The following is a 10,513-nucleotide window of genomic DNA, read 5'->3' as shown; positions in this document are numbered from 1 at the left end:
AAAAAAAAAAAAAAAAAAAAAAAAAAAAAAAAAAAAAAAAAAAAAAAAAAAAAAAAAAAAAAAAAAAAAAAAAAAAAAGATCAAACTCGGGTTTATAACCTTTTCTATAAAATAAAATTGAAAAAAAAAAGTTTATAGTTTATAATAATGGTGGTGGGTTAGTATTTTATAACTTGTCAACAAATAATAAATGTATTAGCCCTACAAATTAAACACCGTTTTCTAGGAGACAATTTATTAAACACGCAAGTAGATAATAGGAGTAATAGAAAGACGAGTTGCTGAACAGTCGATAGCTGGTTTTATTCAACCACTTGTTAGGCACTTTTAGGCTGCAACCTAATTTGGCTCGGTCAAGAACTAATCTCATGATGATTGAATGGTTCAATGCCTCGAATATGAGCTTGAAAGAAACATGTGGACATGTAAAGGATACGAACCATGATTGCATGCATCTGGATGCAAGCCATCCCATTGTCCATTATATTCTTGAATTTTCCATTTGAGATTTAAAAATCTCTGATTCGCTTGAGTAAAAAGTAAAACCAGTCTATGATCTTCTTCTCTCCAACTAAAGTGGATGTGGATAGCCGTCAAGCGCCTGAAGGCTCAAGGCCAATGATGATGCTTCGGTGAGCTGCTTTAGTATATATGGAGCCAAGACTGCCAGTATTTGAATAGATGCAAGGATGCCAGTATAGGGAATTGTGAACTCGCCATATTTTTTTTTATAATTCAAGCAGAACTTTACGTATAAGTTATAACAATTCAAATTAAACTCCAGATTCATTGTTATTACAAAGTATTTAATTGAATTTGTAACTAGAAATGTAATTATGTAGATAATCTCTCCGAATATAAAATCTAATTTTAATGATTTTGGTTCAATATGGCTTGAATCAAATATGTAATACAATAAAAAAAAGTCTAATATTGAAATTTGTATTTTCATCCGACATACAAAAGCAATCGCTAAGTTTCTATAAATTTACTAATAAATAATTATATCGACGCTAATTCCATTACTTTCCTCATAAATTATGAGTCCTAATATTGGTTAGTCTGTCCGATTCGAATTCCTCCTCTGCATGTTTGTTACCATTATGACACTTGCATGTCATGGAAAAATATTGGAAATTAATAGTTGTACGCTATGAGATAATTTTATTTTAAAAGTATATTCGATGTCAAAGATTCTTTTAAAGAATTATGTAATCACAAGTCACATCTATATGCATATATAAAATAAAAGAAAATAAAGTTTAGAAAGAAAAAATCGTTGTCCTTCTCGACTTTTCCAGTTGTACTTAAGAAAAAGAAAACATGAACCAAACAATATCGTAAAATACGCAACATGATCGGTCATATATAGAAATGACACATACTTATTTTGATTAAGATATCTTCTTCTTCTTTTCTTCAAAGAGAAAAAAAAATCGTTATTTTATGTAACATTGATTAACATGCATGGAAGTAAGTAGAAATACATGTGATATGAGAAGATATATACTAGTACTCTAGTAGTAACATGGAAACAAGTGCAAGATCCTTGTAGTGCTCCCTCAAAATTAATGTACTGTCTCTAGCATGTATTATAGCTTCCACAAACTCATGACCACGTCCCACTATTGTTCCTCCGATACACAAATTTTGTGTTTCCACCATTTGTGGTGCTTCTATATGTATAAATGGTTATTATTCAAGGTATCAGAATAAACTAATGAAAAGGAAACTTTAAACACATACTTCCATGCATATAATAAATCATGGTTTGTAGTTGATTGGTTCTTCTCCACCTATTTATGCTTTGTAACGCTGCTTGATCTATCTAATGTAACCTAAGCGACTGGTTTGGCTTAGCTAGTGCTACATTAATTGTCCAATTGGGCAGACTCAAGAAGAATAAAATCTTCATTAAGTCATAGTTACAAAGTCGTGGTGATTTGTGAGAGATTTGCAAACTTCGTTGTATGAGTATAGAGATAGAAGAGGAAATTAGGACTTCAGTATACTTTAATGAATTCTGCTGTAACTCAATCGGGGTACTAAAGACCACCTAAGGAAAATATTTTTCTAGGTCTCAAATTCCAATATCGAATCATAGGCAACCAATTTACTACAGAACCAATTTTATAAACGATGAGCTTTTTTGTTCATAGCCTCCGTCTTTTCACCGCCCAATTCATAGTCTTGTCGCAGGTCATGATACAAAAGTTGGAGGATGACATATATATATGTCCATTCTGAATAGTTAGACAACAATTCGCTCCTGAATGCATGCACCATCACTTTTCTTTGTTTCTAGAGTTGATTAGCCAAGTAAGCCACTTTCTTTTTAATATGTTATGATGTTATATATGTATACTTCTAGGCTGGATGCTTTCTATTGTCCCAATAAGGATGTGTTCGAAGCAAATACAAATGGGCAAGAACAAGAACAGTTCTGATACGTAAGAGTTTATATTATTATAAGAAACGATAGAATTCTACATAGTAACAATACCAGGACACATGTCACTAAGTCACTCATAGAGTGGCAGAGACTTATTTATGTAAAATACACACACACTTATGAACCATGGAGTTTTAGTAACTTAACATGGGAAGTAACAGATACATCTGTGATATGGGAAGACATAGTTGCAAGAACCATGACGTGCTCCTTCAAGATTAATGCACTGATTCTTGCATGCATTATTGTTTCCACAAACTCCTGACCATGTCCCACTATTCTTTTTGCACAACTTTTGAGCTTCCACCTTTGTTAGTCCTTCTATATATATACGTATATAATCATTATCAAACAAAATTTTAAACGCGAAAAACAAATTGATAAGTTATTTTACCATGTATATGATTAGATATCATTACTCACCAAGAGAAGCAAAGAGGACAAGAGCAACGAAGAGAAGGGCGATAATGGGAGAAAATTTAGCCATGATGATTATTGATTACTACTTAATTTGTTTTCAATGTATGTGTATTGTGAGAAAATAAGTATAGTATCAACTTCTATTTATAGTGAGTTCAGTCTTTTACTTTTCGTCTTTCTAAATTGTGTAACACCCCACAAATGAATCACATATTGTCTTCCAGTAAACAATAGAAGATAAGATGTTTGACTAGTTTGGAGTTGATGGCTGTTTTCTTAACCACATATATATGACTGTGCCTCTCTATCTAATGTAATTTAAACAGATCCTTCGGGTTCGAGTCAGTGCTACACTGTTCACTTGGGTGGCTGGTTAATATATTTGACTTGGTTGGTCTTGGTCATGAAGATTAAACTCAATATTTCGAACGTGAGTTGGAAAAGAACCGATGCATGCCATGTTTAAAGCTCGTCACATTCTTGACGTTTCCATTTTCGACTTACTTAACTCTCTAATGCTTGATTCACAAGAACAAAACAGTACCCTCGATACTACAATAAGAGATGTCCCCCGGTGTAAGGAAATGCTTGCTTGATTGTATTGATATGAGATATTACAATATATATAGACTTGTACACTAGGGTTTTGTTCATATTAATTACACATGTTTCCTTTGTTATATTAATACTCTCTATACGCCCCCTCAAGATGGAGGCAGTTGCTTGACTCCGATCTTGAAACTTAACTCTGCAAAACGTTGAGGCGGTAACAGCTTAGTGAGAGCCTCAGCAAGCTGATCATCACCGGAAATATGTGCGACCCGAAGAACACCGGATTGGATATGCTCACGAACGAAGTGATAGTCCAAAGCAACATGTTTCATCTTGGAATGGAAAACAGGATTCGCACAAAGATAAGTGGCCCCAATGTTGTCACAATAAATCACCGGAGGTAGCGGAAGGGTGACTCCCAACTCATGTAGTAGTGAACAGATCCATCGGAACTTAGAAGCTGTGTTTGCAACAGCGCGATACTCTGCCTCAGTAGACGACCGCGAGACACTCCTCTGTTTCTTTGAGGACCAAGAGACCGGACTTCCACCAAAATAGACAAGATATGCGTTCGTCGAGACATATGTAGCCTTGTCGCGACCCCAATCTGCATCAGAGAATGCATGGACAGTGAGAGGAGCATCACGACGAAGGAGGATCCCTAGAGTAGAAGTGCCTGCAAGATAACGCAACACCCGCTTCACAGCTTGCCAGTGTTCATTTGTCAGCTTGTGCATAATCTGGGAGAGTCGGTTTACTAGAAAAGCAATGTCAGGTCGTCTGAACGCAAGATATTGGAGACTCCCAACGACCATGCGATAATCCTTCGCATCAGTGAGAGGTGTGCCGAAATTAATTGTGAGCTGAGATGAAGAGGCCATTGGTGTGGGAACTGGTTTTGCACCAAGCATCTTTGTCTTTGCTAACAGATCAAGAATATACTTCTGTTGCATTAAATGGAGACTTGTCGACGTTCTTGTAGCTTCTACACCCAAGAAGTAACTCAAAGGACCTAGGTCTTTCAAAGAGAACCGATTGGAAAGCGAGGCATTGAAAGCAGTAACCAACGGAGGAGGACCCGTAATGATGATGTCGTCGACATAAACAAGGACATAGACGTAAGAGACACCATGTTTGTAGATGAAGAGAGAGTTGTCACCAAGAGAAGTTTTGAAGCCGGACTGAAGGAGAAAGTTGCGGAGTTCAGTGTATCAAGCACGTGGAGCTTGTTTTAAACCATATAGTGCCTTGCGCAAATGGCAAACATGGTGAGGATGATCCTTATCAACAAATCCTGGAGGTTATGACACATATACTTCATCGTCAAGACTGCCTTGCAGGAAAGCATTGTTGATGTCAACTTGATGAATAGTCCAATCCTTTTTAACCGCAATTTCTAACACGAGACAAATAGTGGTGGATTGAATTACGGGACTGAACGTCTCCGAAAAATCAACACCATATTGCTGGTTAAAACCATGCGCGACCAGTCGAGCCTTATACATGTCAATGGAGCCATCATGTTTATATTTAAGTGTAAAAATCCACTTACAAGTGATGACATTTTGATGTGCAGCTGGTGGTGTCAAATCCCAAGAATGTTCGCGAATTTGAGAATTAATCTCTTCAGCCATGGCGTTCCGCCAGTTGGGATCGCGTAATGCCTGAGCCACCGTTGTGGGTATAATCGGGGAAGATGTGACCGAGAGGCTGTATTTCTTATTCGGCTTGACAATGTTACTCTTTGAGCGGGTCTGCATAGCATGTTGCGGTGGTTGCGGCGGCGGAGCAGGTACAGGAGCCGGTGGCACAGCAGGTTGCAGAGCCGGTGATGGAGTGGTATTCGAAGACAACATCGGAGAGGTGGAAGATGATGAAGACGACGTCGAAGAGGTAGAAGATGAAGATGTTGATGATGGGCCTGATGGGCTTTGATCAAGTGAACCGTTGAGGCCCATGGAGGATGGACCATCATTAGCCCGTTTTGTCCGTGTCTCATGATCAAGATCGAGAGAAACAGAGGACGTACCTGAGGTAACCGGAGACCCGGAAACCGATGACGGAGCCGGTGAGGATGGCAAAGGTGGCGATGGCGGGTGAGGATCGTTGCACGGGAGTGGCGCAGAATGAGCTGTAGATGAGTGAGACGGATTTGCCGGCAACACCGGTATCACCGTAGACGACTGATGAGAAGCTACCGGAACCGATATTGGAAAGGGAAGTAGAGACAGCCGCAGCAGCAAATGGAAAGATTGACTCCACAAACTGGACATGGCGGGACGTGTATACTCGTCCAGTCGAAGGATCCAAACAGAGGTAAGCGCTTTGGGTCTGCGTGTAACCGAGGAAAACACACGCCGTAGACCGAGACTCGAGCTTATTGTTACGATAAGGACGGAGACATGGATAGCAAACGCAGCCAAAAACTCGAAGCTTGTTGTAATTTGGAAATATTTGAAACAGTTTGTGATATGGTGAGTCTCCACCGAGGACATCCATGGGCATACGGTTTATGAGATATACCGTAGTTGAAAACGCGTACGGCCAATAGCTGAGAGGAACGAAAGTACGACCCATTAGTGCAAGACCCGTTTCAACAACATGAAAATGTTTCCGTTCGGAAATACCGTTATGTTCTGGCGTATGAGGCGGTGTTGTAAGATGCGAGATGCCTTGGGAAGTCAAGAACAAACGCAAAGCGATGAACTCACCACCATTGTCTGAATACAACGTGCGTATCTTCGTTTGTAACCGATTCTCGACAAGAGCCTTAAAGGCAATGAAGACATCTTTGACTTGAGATTTAAGTTTTAAAGGGTATAGCCATGTGTATCTAGTAAAATGGTCAACAAGAACAAGATAGTATTGAAATTTTCAGAGGAGGTTATGTGTGATGACCAAACATCAGTATATATATATTCAAGAGGTTGAGAGGATGAAATAGTGTTTGTATAAAATGGAAGTTTGTGACTTTTATTGATGAAGCAATCAGAACAAGAGAACTGTTTTTGTGTAGAAGGAGAAACGAGTAAGAAAAACTTTGAAACTATAGTTTTTAAAACAGAAAAGAAGGGATGCCCAAGTCGAAGATGCCATGATAAGAGATCGGTTGCCGGTGAAGTTGACACGGAGAAGACATTGATGGTGTTGCGGTCGCAAGGCCACTCATACAGCTCATTCTTAGTTCTGCCTTGAAATAATTGCGCCCCCGTGCTCAGATCCTTCACCTGAAAATATGCCGGAAAGAAATGCACAGACACCTTGTTATCATTGCACAACCGATATATGGAAATAAGATTCTTGCGAACATTAGGAACATAAAGAATATCTTTCAAAGCAAGTAAGCAAAAGGGTGTAGGGAGTAAGGCAGAACCCGTTTGAGCAATCTTAAGACCGGACGCATCAACAATGGTGACTTCTTCACCGCCAGAATATGGATGGTAAAGAGATAAGTTGGACAGATCAGTAGTAAGATGGTGCGTAGCACCGCTGTCCATCACCCAATTCGTCGGATTATATGGCGAAACAGATGCAACATTTGCGTTAGGGTGACCAAGCGAACCTGAGTGAAGAGAGTAACCACCACCGGAAGGTTGAAAACCACGACCAGACTGCGGAAGTTGAAAACACCGCCGGGCACTATGCCCAAACACCCCACATAACTGACACCGACCCTGGTAACCACGTCCATGACCACCACGAGAAGAGAAGGAGTGATTACCTCGAGATGAGCGCTGGTTTCGGGGGTTGTGTGCTTGGTTGGAGGACTTGTAGAAAGCAGCATTGGCGGTAACAGGAACTACGGAAGAAGTCGTAGCTTGCGACTGAAGCTTCAACTCATAGTTGATAAGCTTCTCATGAATGGCCGGCATGGTAGGTGGAGTATCACGGTCTTCAATTTGGTCAACAATTGGCTTATAGTCCTTCGAAATACCACTAAGTATATACTTAATCTGTTCTTCATGCTCATAAGGTTTGCCCAACGTAGCAAGCTGATCAAAACGAGAAACAAGACCTTGAACGTATTCATCAATAGATCCGGTAACTTTATGCCACTGCTTGATCTGTTTGCGTAGCTGTTTGATGTGTCCCCATGTTGGTTTCGCAAATGTAGAGGAAAGGAGATTCCAGATCTGTGTGGTCGTGGAAGCGTTGGAGAGGATAGGTTGAAGTTCAACCGAGATTGCACCAAGAAGACTAGCGACAATAAGTTGATCTTGTCGTTGCCAGAGATCATACGCGGGATTAGCGATAGTATGACCGTCACGAAGGACAGTAGAGGCAGGAGCCACCGTGGTGCCATCAAGGAAACCGGCAAGTCCATAACCGGCGAGCAAGACATGAATCTGTTGACTCCACATGAGAAAGTTGGAGGCAGTGAGTTTTGTAACGTTTGACATGTTAATATTGTGTAGCCGATTGGTGGAAGCAGCGTTGATGATATCAGATGTAGGCGCAACCATGGTGAAGAACAAGAGAAGGAAGAGAAGTGGCGAGAGAGAGAGGGAGAAAGAGAAAAATAAAAAATTTATATGTAGGACTTTACTGCTCTATACCATGTAAGGAAATGCTTGCGTGATTGTATTGATATGAGATATTACAATATATATATAGACTTGTAAACTAGGGTTTTGTTCATATTAATTACACATGTTTCGTTTGTTATATTAGTATTCTCTATACCGGTCTATCGTCTGTGCAAGATTCTTTAACATGTTCTTTTTTGGGTCTTAATCCAAATTTTGATCGATTACATTGTTATCTGGTCATCATAACACTGAAATAATTTTAAAATTTTGATATTTGATCACTTTTTATTCAGTCTAAAGTTTTATAAGAGAAATAACACATAATTAAATTATATTATCTTATTGCAGGTTACCAATTTTTATTTTTATTATATAAATAAATAGTTACCAATCCTTTGCTGCAAGTTTGTAGCGAAGTAATTAGCTAAACATTATTTCAGTCGGGCAAAACTGCCTTAAACTATAACGTTTGGCTACTATTTTGTCACATTTATAAATTTAGTAGCATAGGAAGGAAGAGAGACACTAGTTGATTGAGGAAGGCCTGCAGCGTTGATATTTCCTGACCATGTCCTAATTGGCACTTGGCCTCTTGCATAACTTGTGCGGCTGCGCTTCCACCATATAGTTGATGTTTTTGCATATATAATTCAAAGGTAGATTATTATTATTATTAAATTACTGTCATATAAATCTTAATTCTGCCATTTTATCAGGCATCTGATGATTAGATCATTATAACCAAGAGTAGCAAAGACACCCAAGAGCAGCGAAAAGAAGGGTGGTGATGGAAACAAATTTAGCCATGATCACTACTACTATATTGTTTTCAGTGCATAGTGTGTGAGGAAACAAGCTTGAGATCCAACTCTGTTTATAATAAATGTGTTATAACTTATAACCCCACAAAGTAAACATATACCGTCTTCCGGTAGACAATATTAACACGCAAGTAGCTAATTATAGTCATAGATGATAAGATGGTGACAATTCAAAGTTGATGATGGTCAAGATCTTACGGGATGCCCTCTCTAGCTCATGTTAACCTAGCTAAGCTGCTGGTTAAATATGACTTGGTCAAGAATCTCAAGATGATTCAATGGTTTAATGTTATTGAAACAGCGTTTGAAAAGAACATGTGGAGGAATCAACCATGATGCATGTTGCATGCCATCTATCCCTGTTAACGGAGTGGATATCCGCTTTTTTGGATATCCGCATTTGTATCCATATCCGTTTTATCTGTAATTTATTATTCGTATTTATATCCAAAAATTTTGAATATCCATTATCCGGATATCCGTTATCTGAATATTCGTTAAAAATCCGATTATCCGTGAATATCCGCGGATATCCGTAAAATAAAAAATAAAATAAAATTATATATTTTGAACTAAAATACAGTGTATTTTGTATAAAATACTTTGTATTTTGGACAAAATACTAGATCTCTGTATATAAATACCGTATATCCGTGAAAAAACAAATATTTATTTCAAAATTTAGCATAATCTGTATTTGTATCCGTATATAATAAAAGATATATGGTAAAAAACTGGATATCCGTTATCCGTTTTAAAATTTAACATTTTTTATATTCGTATCCATTTTATTTGGTATTTCACTATTCGTATACGTATTAGATTATTCGGATATTTGTTTTTTTAATGGATTTGGATACAGATACGAATATTCGCGGATATCGAATAATAATCTCATGCCTAATGCCATCTGTCCCGTTGGCCACTGTCCATTATATTTGAATATCTTATTTGCTTGAATGGCAAAAAAATAACCGGGTTGGGTTTTTGGGTTAATGGGCCCGCTTATCCAATGTTTCTAATGGGTAAGTGAATGTTAATCACCAACGTAACTGAAGGCCCAAGGGCCAATTAACTACTCGTAACGTAGAGTCTGGTGGACTATGTATATATATCCAAGCCGTACATCGAATCGACCCAACAAATAAAACCAAAATCTATAAAGATTAGTTATAAGTTAATTACGCATTTTTTATTTGTAATATCAAGTGTCTAAAATTGTGGTTTATTCTGACAAAAAAAGAATTAGAACTGTACTTTTATTTTTCCTTGTACCTGGACACTTTTAAAGATTAATACATTTTTTATAAAAAGTTTTAAAACAATACTTGACGAGTTGATGAACAAATAGGTATTGTTATTAACTTATTACAAACAGAGCGGACTGGATGGGAAAAAAAAAACTAATTTCTGATTAAAGTTACTTGCTTATTCCTTTTCATAAGATCTAAAATGTTAAAATCCAAGACGTAAGATGGAAACAAAAAGTGAAAAGTGATTTAAGGGGTCATTTGGGATTTGAGAAGTTTCTTCGTCCAAAATCATTGCATGAGTTGAATAGATCTGGGATTAAAGCTGCCAATATAGACAGAGGATTCGGTAGTGATTGAAGCAAAAGCCCAGCAGGCCATTAGGCAATCACCAGTTTCCAAGACAGAAGATAGTGTAAGACCACTTATGACACAACTTTGTCTTCACTATCATCATCTTCTTCTTCTACTTCTTCTGCTACTACTTTT

Source organism: Camelina sativa, chromosome 16, assembly GCF_000633955.1.
Source record: "Camelina sativa cultivar DH55 chromosome 16, Cs, whole genome shotgun sequence".
Classification (NCBI taxonomy): domain Eukaryota; kingdom Viridiplantae; phylum Streptophyta; class Magnoliopsida; order Brassicales; family Brassicaceae; genus Camelina; species Camelina sativa.
Note: the sequence above shows the minus strand (reverse complement) of the source record.